A 13,238-nucleotide genomic window follows, 5' to 3' on the forward strand; every position below is an offset into this window, starting at 1 on the left:
TGTGTGAAACAGTAATTGCCCCTTACTCTCCATGACTCCAACCATACAATTCATGTAGTTGTTGATCAGCCTCCCACATTGCTGTGGAGGAATTTTTGTCCACTCTTCCTTGCAGAACTGATTTAACTCAACGACATTTGTGGTTTTCAATCATAAACTGCTCGTTTCAAGTCCTGCCACAATATCTCAATAGGGATTAGGTCTGGACTTTGACTAGGCCATTCAAAACCTTTACATTTGTTGCTTTTTATCAATTTTCATGCTGACTTGATTGTGTGTTTTGGAATGGTGGCACAACCAGTTATTGAGAGTAAAGGGGCAATTACTTTTTCACACAGGGGCATTGGGTGTTGCATAACTTTGTTAATTAAATAAATTAATAACTATAAAAAAGTGTGTTATTTGGTAACTCAAGTTCCCTTTATCTAATAGGTTTTGGTTGAAGATCTGATAACATTCAGTTAAAAAAAGCAAAAATAGTGAAAATCAGAAAGGGGTAAATACTGTTTCATATCACTGTACAGTATGTGAAGCCGACGTCAGTGTTCAGCTAACAGTATAGTTTCCACCACTGTCCCTGTCACCATACCGGGCTCAAACTAGTGGTCCTCTGCTCACAAACACATGTCACCTCACTCCTTGACAACATACCGACCAATTGAAAAATCACCTGTATATAGAAATAAGTTCATATTATTATTATTGGGAGAGACTGTACCAGTGATGTGTATAAACCCTGGATCGCTGATGCTATGTAACGGCCAATGAGAGACTTTAAATCCACCGGTCTCTATATATGGTACTCCCCAGAAGAAGCAGTCCTCCATAAGAATTAATGGAATTCTACAGTATTTCAATAAAATGTTTCCAGGACAAAATGACATGTATTTAAGTATTATGTTGAAGAGGGGGACAGTAAAGTTAGTACTCTATAAATAAAATACTTTAATATCTTTACATGTTTATTTTTTATTTGTTATGTTCAGGTCATATAAAAAGCATGAGCTGAAGCACACTCAGAGAAAGTTACTTATTGTAGAGGTGCTGACTAACGGTGAATACACTGTAAGCTATAAAAACAAAGAGAGTTGCACACTCTATATATATAAACTCCCAGTAATGTATTGGGTAAAACACCAACGTTTCGGCATCACTGTGCCTTCTTCAGGGTAAAGCCATGAATGCTTAATCAGTGTTATGTAGACAAACAGTGCAATTAGTGCAACCAATGACAATAGTGAGGGGTGTGTCATAATTATGAGGTTAATTAGAGTGAATTGAGTGAAACTGTTAAAAGACAATAGTTTACAGCATATTGAATATATTAGCCTATTGTTACATTAACATTAGCATAAGATTAGCATCAACATAAATGATTGTTTAATTTAATTTCACATATATTTAATTGTTTCCAATATCATTAAATGTTGTTGAAATGTAATCTTTTGGTTAATCCATAATGCATAATAAGCATCATCAACAGGGGGAACATATTGGTTGTACGCTGATAAACTGTAGAAAGAATATATTCATTTATAAGACTTCTTTATAAAAAATAATTGTTCATTAGAAGGGACTGAGACCAAATTCAATTTTAAGACAGTAGGGGACAATGTTATTAAATACCTCCTCTCCTTGGTAGACCAACATGCTCAATGCGTGTGTATATGAGTGTGTATTTGAGGGAGCAGATGGGATGGTTACCTTCAACAAAGTGAGCTGCTACTGGATAGTCAGTGTTCTTACACCTGATTGAGCTGCTACTGGATAGTCAGTGTTCTTACACCTGATTGAGCTGCTATTGGATAGTCAGTGTTCTTACACCTGATTGAGCTGCGGTGTTCAGCTCTGCATTGTTTTAATTGTCTTTTCGTTTGTCCAACGTTGGCTTTTCCACATGAACAGGTGATGAGATAGATCACTACCTTTGTCTTGAAAGAGATGATACCCCTAACAGGGATTTTTCCACCTTCATTAAATGTTGATAAAATGTAATATCTTGGTTCATCCATAATGCATAGTAAGCATCATCAACAGGGGGAACATATTGGTTGTACTCTGATAAGCTGTAGAAAGAATATATTCATTTATAAGACCTCTTTATAAAATAATTGTTCATAAAAAGGGCTTGAGACCAAAGTCAATATTCTGACCACTTGGGGTCAATGTTTTTCAATAGGAAATCCAGTAGTCCTCCCTCTGTCGTAGTAGGATCTCCATGTTACCTCCTCTCCTTGGTAGAGCAACAGGGTCAATACCTGTGTATTTGAGGGAGGAGAAGGGATCAACCTGTGTTGCTTCAACAAAGTGAGCTGCTATTGGATAATCAGTGTTCTTACACCTGATTGAGCTGCAGTGTTCAGCTCTGCATTGTTTTAATTGTCTTTTCATTTGTCCTACGTTGGATTTTCCACATGAACATGTGATGAGATAGAACACTACCTTTATCTTGCAAGAGATGATACCCCTAACAGGGATTTTCGACCAATATCTGGGTGTCTGTAGAAGGATGTTTTTGTAGTGCTATTGCACTATGAGCATGATCCACATTTGTAGTTCCCATTTGGAATGGGTGTCAAGAGTGTCTGAGTGGGCTCAGGGGGCAGGTCAGATCTCAGATCTGTTAAAACAATTAAAACAATGCAGATCTGACCTGGTCAGATCTCACAAGCTATCCCCAATATTGCGGCCACACTTATAGACCACCAGTGGGGTTTCTATGAAGAGGTGTGATTTTTTTTTGTCTGATTGCAGAATATGCCAGTGCCTTTTCAGGATTGCTTTCATTTTTTCTGAACACTTGGTGTACTTAGTGCAAAAGACTGTTGCGTTGTTTCACTTCTTTGGTTTAGTTTTTAGAAAAACCTCTTTTGGTTTTTGAGATATTTTCATCATTGCAGGATCAATACTTTTTTAGCATTGCTGTCAAAATCTGACTGTTGGCAACAGATTCATTTAACCCTGAATAACTGGCTATATGGGAGACCATTCCTGAGGGGAAGGGGATGCATACTATCCCCACATAGCAGGCTTTTGAGGTCTGTTGGCTTTGTGTACAGGTCTGTATGTAATGCATCATTCCCTTTGATGATCCATAAGTCCAGGTAGTTTATTTTTCTCTCATCAGTCTGCATGGTGAATTTGAGATATTCAGAGCACTCGTTTAGCAGAGTTTGGAATTAATTTAGTTCCTGCTGACTTCCTTCCCAGAGCACAAAGACATCATCTATGTATCTCTTCCATGAGAGGATTTTAGAGAGTAGGGGGTGTGTCTCTATGTTTTGTAAATGAGTGCGTCCTCAAATTGTTCCACATACAGGTTCACATAGTTGGGGTCAAAGGGGGAGCCCATGGCTACACCCTGAATTTGAAGGAAAAAGTCTGACTCAAAGATGAAATAGTTATTGGATAATACCAGTTCAGTGAGTTACAAGATGTGATCATTGGCTGGAGAAAGGGTAGGGTCTCTCTGTTGAAGGAAGTGTTGCAGTTTTACAAAATATAATTGAAAGTTTGTATTAAGGTGTCTGTAATAGAATATACTTGTCTAAAACGAATGTAGACATTAATAAATGCATTTCTATATCTTCCAACATCTGTTTTACAATGGAGGAGGAGTAACAAGATGGCTATGCAGTGGCTTCCAAACAGCGGCCCCTGTCAGTCATCTAGACTTGATACATATCACTGGTCTGTACGGAAAATATATCAGAACCTCCCTGATGTTGTCCTTTATGTTGCAGGTGTTTTGGCCTGTTTTGGTCAACGAGATTTGAACACCACAATGCCAGATAGACTGGATGTACTGACTGGCTCCTGTATGCAAATCCCATGATCATTTGATATTCCTGGACAAAATAAGTATAAATTGAACACCACAATACAAACCTCTGGAGTGTGGATTAAAGAAATCCCACAGTTTGGTAATTATCCGGACAATGTGATATTTAACAGTAGTGAGACGGTCAACAGATATCAAGGGAAGATAACTGGAAACATGTTCCAGAAGAACTGCACCACAGTCTTCTTCAATGTAACCACCAGTTACACTAATAGATACTTCTTCAGGATTGAGAGTCAACCATTCCATGCAACAGATCCTGATAAGTCTGTTGATATAGTTGTCAGAGGTAAGAGACAATTTAACTTTTAACCAACTATTTCTTCCAACTCATATTCCTTGCATCAAGGATAAGAGTAGAACAAGAGGATAATTTAACTATTAGTGTAAAATATCTTTATCTGCAATGTATTACAGATTTGCCTTCCAGTCCCATCATTACTGTCTCAGGTGAAGTGAAGGAAGGGACCTCTGTCAGTTTTAACTGCTCTGCTGTCGCTCCCTGTCCTGAACACCCCCCTGAGCTGACATGGACTCTCCCAACACAGTTCACAACTGAGAATCAACTGCAGGAGAATCCAGACCAAACCAAATCAGTTCTCTCCACGGTGACCTTCACTCCATCATACCTTCATCGTGAGAAGAACATCACTTGTACTGCAGTCTACCCAGTAGGGGCAAGCAACAAGACAGCTGAACATAACATGATGCTTAATGTTTCATGTAAGATTTAATCACCGGTTCCTGTAGAATAGATACATTTACATTTAAGTCATTTAGCAGACGCTCTTATCCAGAGCGACTTACAAATTGGTGCATTCACCTTATGACATCCAGTGGAACAGCCACTTTACAATAGTGCATCTAAATCTTTTAAGGGGGGGGGGGGGTCAGAAGGATTACTTTATCCTATCCTAGGTATTCCTTAAAGAGGTGGGGTTTCAGGTGTCTCCGGAAGGTGGTGATTGACTCCGCTGTCCTGGCGTCGTGAGGGAGTTTGTTCCACCATTGGGGTGCCAGAGCAGCGAACAGTTTTGACTGGGCTGAGCGGGAACTGTACTTCCTCAGTGGTAGGGAGGCGAGCAGGCCAGAGGTGGATGAACGCAGTGCCCTTGTTTGGGTGTAGGGCCTGATCAGAGCCTGAAGGTACTGAGGTGCCGTTCCCCTCACAGCTCCGTAGGCAAGCACCATGGTCTTGTAGCGGATGCGAGCTTCAACTGGAAGCCAGTGGAGAGAGCGGAGGAGCGGGGTGACGTGAGAGAACTTGGGAAGGTTAAACACCAGACGGTCTGCGGCGTTCTGGATGAGTTGTAGGGGTTTAATGGCACAGGCAGGGAGCCCAGCCAACAGCGAGTTGCAGTAATCCAGACGGGAGATGACAAGTGCCTGGATTAGGACCTGCGCCGCTTCCTGTGTGAGGCAGGGTCGTACTCTGCGGATGTTGTAGAGCATGAACCTACAGGAACGGGCCACCGCCTTGATGTTAGTTGAGAACGACAGGGTGTTGTCCAGGATCACGCCAAGGTTCTTAGCGCTCTGGGAGGAGGACACAATGGAGTTGTCAACCGTGATGGCGAGATCATGGAACGGGCAGTCCTTCCCCGGGAGGAAGAGCAGCTCCGTCTTGCCGAGGTTCAGCTTGAGGTGGTGATCCGTCATCCACACTGATATGTCTGCCAGACATGCAGAGATGCGATTCGCCACCTGGTCATCAGAAGGGGGAAAGGAGAAGATTAATTGTGTGTCGTCTGCGTAGCAATGATAGGAGAGACCATGTGAGGTTATGACAGAGCCAAGTGACTTGGTGTATAGCGAGAATAGGAGAGGGCCTAGAACAGAGCCCTGGGGGACACCAGTGGTGAGAGCACGTGGTGAGGAGACAGATTCTCGCCACGCCACCTGGTAGGAGCGACCTGTCAGGTAGGACGCAATCCAAGCGTGGGCCGCGCCGGAGATGCCCAACTCGGAGAGGGTGGAGAGGAGGATCTGATGGTTCACAGTATCGAAGGCAGCCGATAGGTCTAGAAGGATGAGAGCAGAGGAGAGAGAGTTAGCTTTAGCAGTGCGGAGCGCCTCCGTGATACAGAGAAGAGCAGTCTCAGTTGAATGACTAGTCTTGAAACCTGACTGATTTGGATCAAGAAGGTCATTCTGAGAGAGATAGCAGGAGAGCTGGCCAAGGACGGCACGTTCAAGAGTTTTGGAGAGAAAAGAAAGAAGGGATACTGGTCTGTAGTTGTTGACATCGGAGGGATCGAGTGTAGGTTTTTTCAGAAGGGGTGCAACTCTCGCTCTCTTGAAGACGGAAGGGACGTAGCCAGCGGTCAAGGATGAGTTGATGAGCGAGGTGAGGTAAGGGAGAAGGTCTCCGGAAATGGTCTGGAGAAGAGAGGAGGGGATAGGGTCAAGCGGGCAGGTTGTTGGGCGGCCGGCCGTCACAAGACGCAAGATTTCATCTGGAGAGAGAGGGGAGAAAGAGGTCAGAGCACAGGGTAGGGCAGTGTGAGCAGAACCAGCGGTGTCGTTTGACTTAGCAAACGAGGATCGGATGTCGTCGACCTTCTTTTCAAAATGGTTGACGAAGTCATCTGCAGAGAGGGAGGAGGGGGGGGGGGAGGAGGATTCAGGAGGGAGGAGAAGGTGGCAAAGAGCTTCCTAGGGTTAGAGGCAGATGCTTGGAATTTAGAGTGGTAGAAAGTGGCTTTAGCAGCATAGACAGAAGAGGAAAATGTAGAGAGGAGGGAGTGGAAGGATGCCAGGTCCGCAGGGAGGCGAGTTTTCCTCCATTTCCGCTCGGCTGCCCGGAGCCCTGTTCTGTGAGCTCGCAATGAGTCGTCGAGCCACGGAGCAGGAGGGGAGGACCGAGCCGGCCTGGAGGATAGGGGACATAGAGAGTCAAAGGATGCAGAAAGGGAGGAGAGGAGGGTTGAGGAGGCAGAATCAGGAGATAGGTTGGAGAAGGTTTGAGCAGAGGGAAGAGATGATAGGATGGAAGAGGAGAGAGTAGCGGGGGAGAGAGAGCGAAGGTTGGGACAGCGCGATACCATCCGAGTAGGGGCAGTGTGGGAAGTGTTGGATGAGAGCGAGAGGGAAAAGGATACAAGGTAGTGGTCGGAGACTTGGAGGGGAGTTGCAATGAGGTTAGTGGAAGAACAGCATCTAGTAAAGATGAGGTCAAGCGTATTGCCTGCCTTGTGAGTAGGGGGGGAAGGTGAGAGGGTGAGGTCAAAAGAGGAGAGGAGTGGAAAGAAGGAGGCAGAGAGGAATGAGTCAAAGGTAGACGTGGGGAGGTTAAAGTCACCCAGAACTGTGAGAGGTGAGCCGTCCTCAGGAAAGGAGCTTATCAAGGCATCAAGCTCATTGATGAACTCTCCGAGGGAACCTGGAGGGCGATAAATGATGAGGATGTTAAGCTTGAAAGGGCTGGTAACTGTGACAGCATGGAATTCAAAGGAGGCGATAGACAGATGGGTAAGGGGAGAAAGAGAGAATGACCACTTGGGAGAGATGAGGATCCCGGTGCCACCACCCCGCTGACCAGAAGCTCTCGGGGTGTGCGAGAACACGTGGGCAGACGAGGAGAGAGCAGTAGGAGTAGCAGTGTTATCTGTGGTGATCCATGTTTCCGTCAGTGCCAAGAAGTCGAGGGACTGGAGGGAAGCATAGGCTGAGATGAACTCTGCCTTGTTGGCCGCAGATCGGCAGTTCCAGAGGCTACCGGAGACCTGGAACTCCACGTGGGTCGTGCGCGCTGGGACCACCAGGTTAGGGTGGCCGCGGCCACGCGGTGTGAAGCGTTTGTATGGTCTGTGCAGAGAGGAGAGAACAGGGATAGACAGACACATAGTTGACAGGCTACAGAAGAGGCTACGCTAATGCAAAGGAGATTGGAATGACAAGTGGACTACACGTCTCGAATGTTCAGAAAGTTAAGCTTAAGTTGCAAAAATCTTATTGACTAAAATGATTAAAATGATACAGTACTGCTGAAGTAGGCTAGCTAGCAGTGGCTGCGTTGTTGACTTTGTTTGAAAGTGTAGCTGGCTAGGTAACCTCGATAGCTGGCTAGGTAACCTCGGTAACTGGCTAGATAATTAGTCTAAACTACACAATTATCTTAGATACAAGGACAGCAAAGACAACTATGTAGCTAGCTAACACTACACTAATCAAATCGTTCCGTTGTAATGTAATAGTTTCTACAGTGCTGCTATTCGGTAGAAGTTGGCTAGCTAGCAGTGTTGACTAGGTAGGAGAACGGCAGCGCGGCGGACAAAAATAGCTGGCTAGCTAACCGATAATTACTCTAGACTACACAATTATCTTAGATACAAAGACAGCAAAGACAACTATGTAGCTAGCTAACACTACACTAATCAAGTCGTTCCGTTGTTCCGTTGAATGTAATAGTTTCTACAGTGCTGCTATTCGGTGGCTAGCTGGCTAGCTAGCAGTGTTGACTACGTTACGTTACGTTAGAAAGACGAAAATAGCTGGCTAGCTAACCTAGATAATTACTCTAAACTACACAATTATCTTTGATACAAAGACGGCTATGTAGCTAGCTAAGATCAAACAAATCAAACCGTTGTACTGTAATGAAATGAAATGAAATGTGATACTACCTGTGGAGCGAAGCGGAATGCGACCGGAATCGCGTGCGACCGGAATAGTAGGAGATCATTCTATCATGTTTTCACTGATGATTGTAATAGAGTGGTTTGGATGAGGCTATTCAATATACCATATCCAGATACATTCTAAATGAACCCCTCTCCCTCAGTCTCTCCTAAGGACACCTCGGCCTCCATCAGTCCAGCTGATCCAGTATCAGTGGGCAGCTGTGTTAATCTGACCTGCAGCAGTACAGCCAACCTTCCTGTGACAACCTTCACCTGGTTCAAGATCAGTGGGCGTAATTTAACACAGGTAGCATCTGGACTGAGTTACACCCTCAATGTGACTGTTGGTGATGGAGGACTGTACTTCTGTGAAGCAAGAAATAGTCACGGCTGTGGCAAGTCAAAGGAAGTGCAGCTGGCTATTAAAGGTAAAACGGGAATGTAGGGCACAATCGTATGTTAGATACTCACTATATTTTCAAAAGTGTGTGGACACCCCTTCAAATGCGTGGATTCAGCTATTAAAGCTCCACATGTTGCTGACAGGTGTTTAAAAATCGAGCACACAACCATGCAATCTCCTTAGACAAACATTGGCAGGAGAATGGCAACATTCACTACCGAGTTCCAAACTTCCTTTGGAAGCAACGGCAGCACAATAACTGTTTGTTGAGGGCTTCATGAAATGGGTTTCCATGGCCGAGCAGCCGCACACAAGCCTAAGATCACTATGTGCAATGCCAAGAATCAGCTGCAGTGCTGTAAAGCTCACTGCCATTGGACTCTGGCGAAGTGGAAATCCGTTCTCTGGCGTGTTGAATATACGATTCACCATCTGGTAGTACGGCGGACGAATCTGGGTTTTGACGGTTTCCAGGAGAACACTACCTGCCCCAATGCATAGTGCCAACTGTAAAGTTTGGTGGATGAGGAATAATGAACTGGGTGTAACGGTTCTCGTGGGCTGAAGGAAGAGTGGACCAAGGTGCAGCATTTAAAGTGTTCATGATTTAATCCAAAAAAACAAATTGAACAAAAACAACAAACAGGAGAATGAAAGCGAAACAGTTCTGTCTGGTGCAGACACAAAATAGAAAACAACTACCCACAAAACACAGGTGGGAAAAGGCTACCTAAGAATGGTTCTCAATCAGAGACAACGATAGACAGCTGCCTCTGATTGAGAACCACACCCGGCCAAACACATAGAAATAGAAAACATAGAACAAAAACATAGAATGCCCACCCCAACTCACGCCCTGACCAAACAAAATAGAGACATAAAAAGGATCTCTAAGATCAGGGCGTGACACTGGGGCTGTTTTCATGGTTTGGTCTAGGCCCCTTAGTTCCAGTGACGGGATATCTTAACGCTACAGCATAAAACGTCCTTCTATATTCCATACTAATGCCCATGATTTTGGAATGAGATGTTCGACTAGCAGGTGTCCACATACTTTTGGTCATGTAGTGTACTTTAGAGATCTTTTTGTGAGAATTGACCATAATATGTTCTGTATTTTCAGGGCCAGAAGAGCCTGTTAACCCAATGGTTTTTGGGGTTGCAGCAGGAACTCTGGGGGCCTTTTTGCTTATCAGCCTGATCAGTCTTTTTGTATGGTAAAAACTATTCCTGGAATCAATACAAAACTATTATTTCTGCTGTGTTTGTGCTTTTGCATATGAAAACCCTCTCAGTGCATTCAGAAGGCCTTTCTAAATGTCTTCCAGGAGGAGAAACTCGAGGCTCCACGATGGACTTGAAAGGACGGACAATACACAGGGACAGGTGGGAATAAGGCTACACTTTCAAACCATCTACAAAGTGTATCTAAGGAAGTACTGAATTAATGCAGAAACGATTTAAAGCCATGAGGTTAACATAATTTCAGAAGAAGTTTAGGGGGAGATGACCACACCGATAGCAATGCCACATCCTGTAAGAACATGGAATGATATCAGAATAGCTGTTGGACTTTGACAGTGTTTTCTTTAGAACTCATTTGTTGACAAAATGTACCTCTTTACCTGTCAGATGAATTCACATTGTCATTGACATCCCTCAGTATGTGTTGTGTAACCTGCTGACCTTAGAGTTTTACACATGACTGAGCTTAGAGCTTTACACCTGTTCCTCTCTCTGTGTTCTCTCCACAGAACTCCCCGGTTGGGACAGTGTGTGCTAACCAGGCCACAGCCGGAGAGGAACCAGAAGAACCTGCAGAAGACCAGCCTGAAGAGATCCACTACGGTGACATAGACTTCTCCAAACTACGGCCCAAAGAGACCCCAGCTGCAGCCCAGGACAGGGTCCAGGGACAGGAGAGTGAGTACGCTGAAGTCAATGTGACCGGGAGAGGGGCCCAGAAACCACCTCTTAACAACCTAGATGGACTTTATGCACAAGTGAATTAAAGAGGTGCATGTTAAGTATTTTGCCAATGGTTATTGTTGGATTCGACATTTTGAACATTGAGATATTAAAGACATGATAGATCAGACGCATAGTATATTAAAGAGTGAAACATACTGGGTCTCTGTAGCGAGACAGATAGCTGTGGAATGTGTTGGGCGACAAGAGGAGAGCAACGTGTTCATACAGGGGACACAGATGGATCTGTGGATTAGATGAAGGAGGGGTTGAGGTCAGGAGGTGAGGACAGATTCTCATCAGGGAGTAATAAATGTTTGGTATCCTGTTACCCTCTTTATTATCTTCCTGTAGAGCCATAACATGTAAGGATTGGAGATGAGGAGGAGTGTCTTAAGTGGAATGTAAATATCTGATGGGACAAATGTTGGGTTGTCTGATTAAAGCTGTACAGAACCATTGGGAAGAATTAAACTGGGTTAAAGCTTCTCTAGTGTCTGTGAGTTATTTAAAAATAAGAACCTGACAGTATTAAGTGTTTTTATGTTCAGTATTGTCATTGTGTATTAGTTTTCTATTGGTACTTTTGTTACATTTATAATTGTGTTCTCTTTGATTATCTGCATATTTGTAGAATTTGCTGGGATGAAAAGTGTTTAACTGTTAATGTAGTGGTGATACGATGATGTTGGCTACTCTTTATTTTAGACCATTTATTTTTAGTGTTGAGTTCACAGAGCATCTGTTTAATGGGTTCCAGTATAGAGGAACTGCTGAGTTCAACTAGCCTACTGAAGGCAGTTTAAGTCCATATAAAGTCAATGATGACTGAGGAGAGAAGACACAGTTAGTTGGAGAGACAGTGGTCTGATACAAGACAGGAAGTTGGTGCAGGAAGTCTACATGACGGCAGAATGGTTTTAAAATCCACTAGTGACTGTTTTTCTGCATCTTTTGTGCAGTTCCCAGAATAACAATATCATCTATTTTCAGTTTATATCTATTTAGAAGTTGTTGTGTCAGTTTTTATGTTGAGTGTTAAATCAAAGAAACAATTGAGGCTGAATTTAAGGTTGTTTATTAATTACACTGTAATAAAAACCTTTACATTCAATTTCCATGAAATGTTTTGGTCTTTTTGGTCCAACATTTTACATATTTCATTAAAATGGATTACATTTAGATGTGTCACTGGCCTACACACAATTCCCCATAATGTGGAATGATGTCTTGAATTAAAAAATAAATTAAAAGATGAAATATCTTGAGTCAATAAGTATTCAACCTCTTTCTTATGACAATCATGAATAAGTTCAGGAGTAATAATAAGTTACATGGACTCACTGTGTGTGCAATACTACTGAATGACTACCTCATCTCTGTACCCCACACATACAATAATCTGTAAGGTCCCTCGGTCGAGCAGTGTGTTTCAAACAGATTTAACCACAAAGACTGGGGATGTTTTCTAATTGCTCGTAAAGAAGAGCACCTATTGGTAGATGGGTAAAAAAATAAAATAATTGAATATCCCTTTCAGGGAAGTTCTTAATTACAATTTTTAATGGCGTATCAATACAGCCAGTCACTACAAAGATACAGGCGTCCTTCCTAACTCAGTTGCCGGAGAGAAAGGAAACTACTCAGCGATTTCATCATGAGTCCACTGGTGATTTTAAAACATTTACACAGTCTAATGGCATTAATAGCAGAAAACTTAGGATGGATCAACAATTTTGTAGTTACTCCACAATATCAACCTAAGTGACAGATTGAAAAGAAGGTAACATGTACAGAATTAACATATTCCAAAACATGCATCCTGTTTGCAATAAGGCACTAAAGTAAAACTGCAAAAAAAGTGTCCAAATAAATGTACTGTATGTCCGGAATACAAAGTGTTTATGTTTGGGGCAAATCCATCACAACACATCACTGTGTACCACTCTTCATATTTTCAAGCATGGTGATGGCTGCACCATGTTATGGCTGTCTAGCAATGATCAACAACCAACTTGACAGGGATGGAATAATTTTTTAAAGATCAACGTATAAATATTGTACAATCCAGGAAAGCTCTTACAGACTTACCCAGAAAGACTCACAGCCGTAATCACTGCCTTTAATGTGATTCAACATGTTTTGACTCAGGGGTGTGAATACATACCTCAATTAGATTTTATTGTATTTCATTTTCAATTAATCTGCAAACATTTCTAAAAACATATTTTCACTTTGTTATTAAGGGGTATTGTGTATAGATAAGTGAGAAAATAAATAATTTTAATACATTTTTATTTAACACAACAAAATGTTTATTAAGTCAAGGGGTATGAATACATTCTGAAGGCACTGAGTATACCAAACATGAATTGAGTTGAAACCCCTTTTGCCTTCAGAACAG

General features: G+C 42.8%; 1 pseudogene; it reads left to right on the plus strand.

Annotated features, from left to right (window-relative positions):
• Nucleotides 1-3,784: 3,784 nt before the first annotated feature.
• Nucleotides 3,785-10,878, plus strand: LOC120040858 (annotated as a pseudogene).
• The last annotated feature ends 2,360 nt before the right edge of the window (nucleotides 10,879-13,238 follow it).

This window comes from Salvelinus namaycush, unplaced genomic scaffold (assembly GCF_016432855.1).
Source record: "Salvelinus namaycush isolate Seneca unplaced genomic scaffold, SaNama_1.0 Scaffold387, whole genome shotgun sequence".
Classification (NCBI taxonomy): domain Eukaryota; kingdom Metazoa; phylum Chordata; class Actinopteri; order Salmoniformes; family Salmonidae; genus Salvelinus; species Salvelinus namaycush.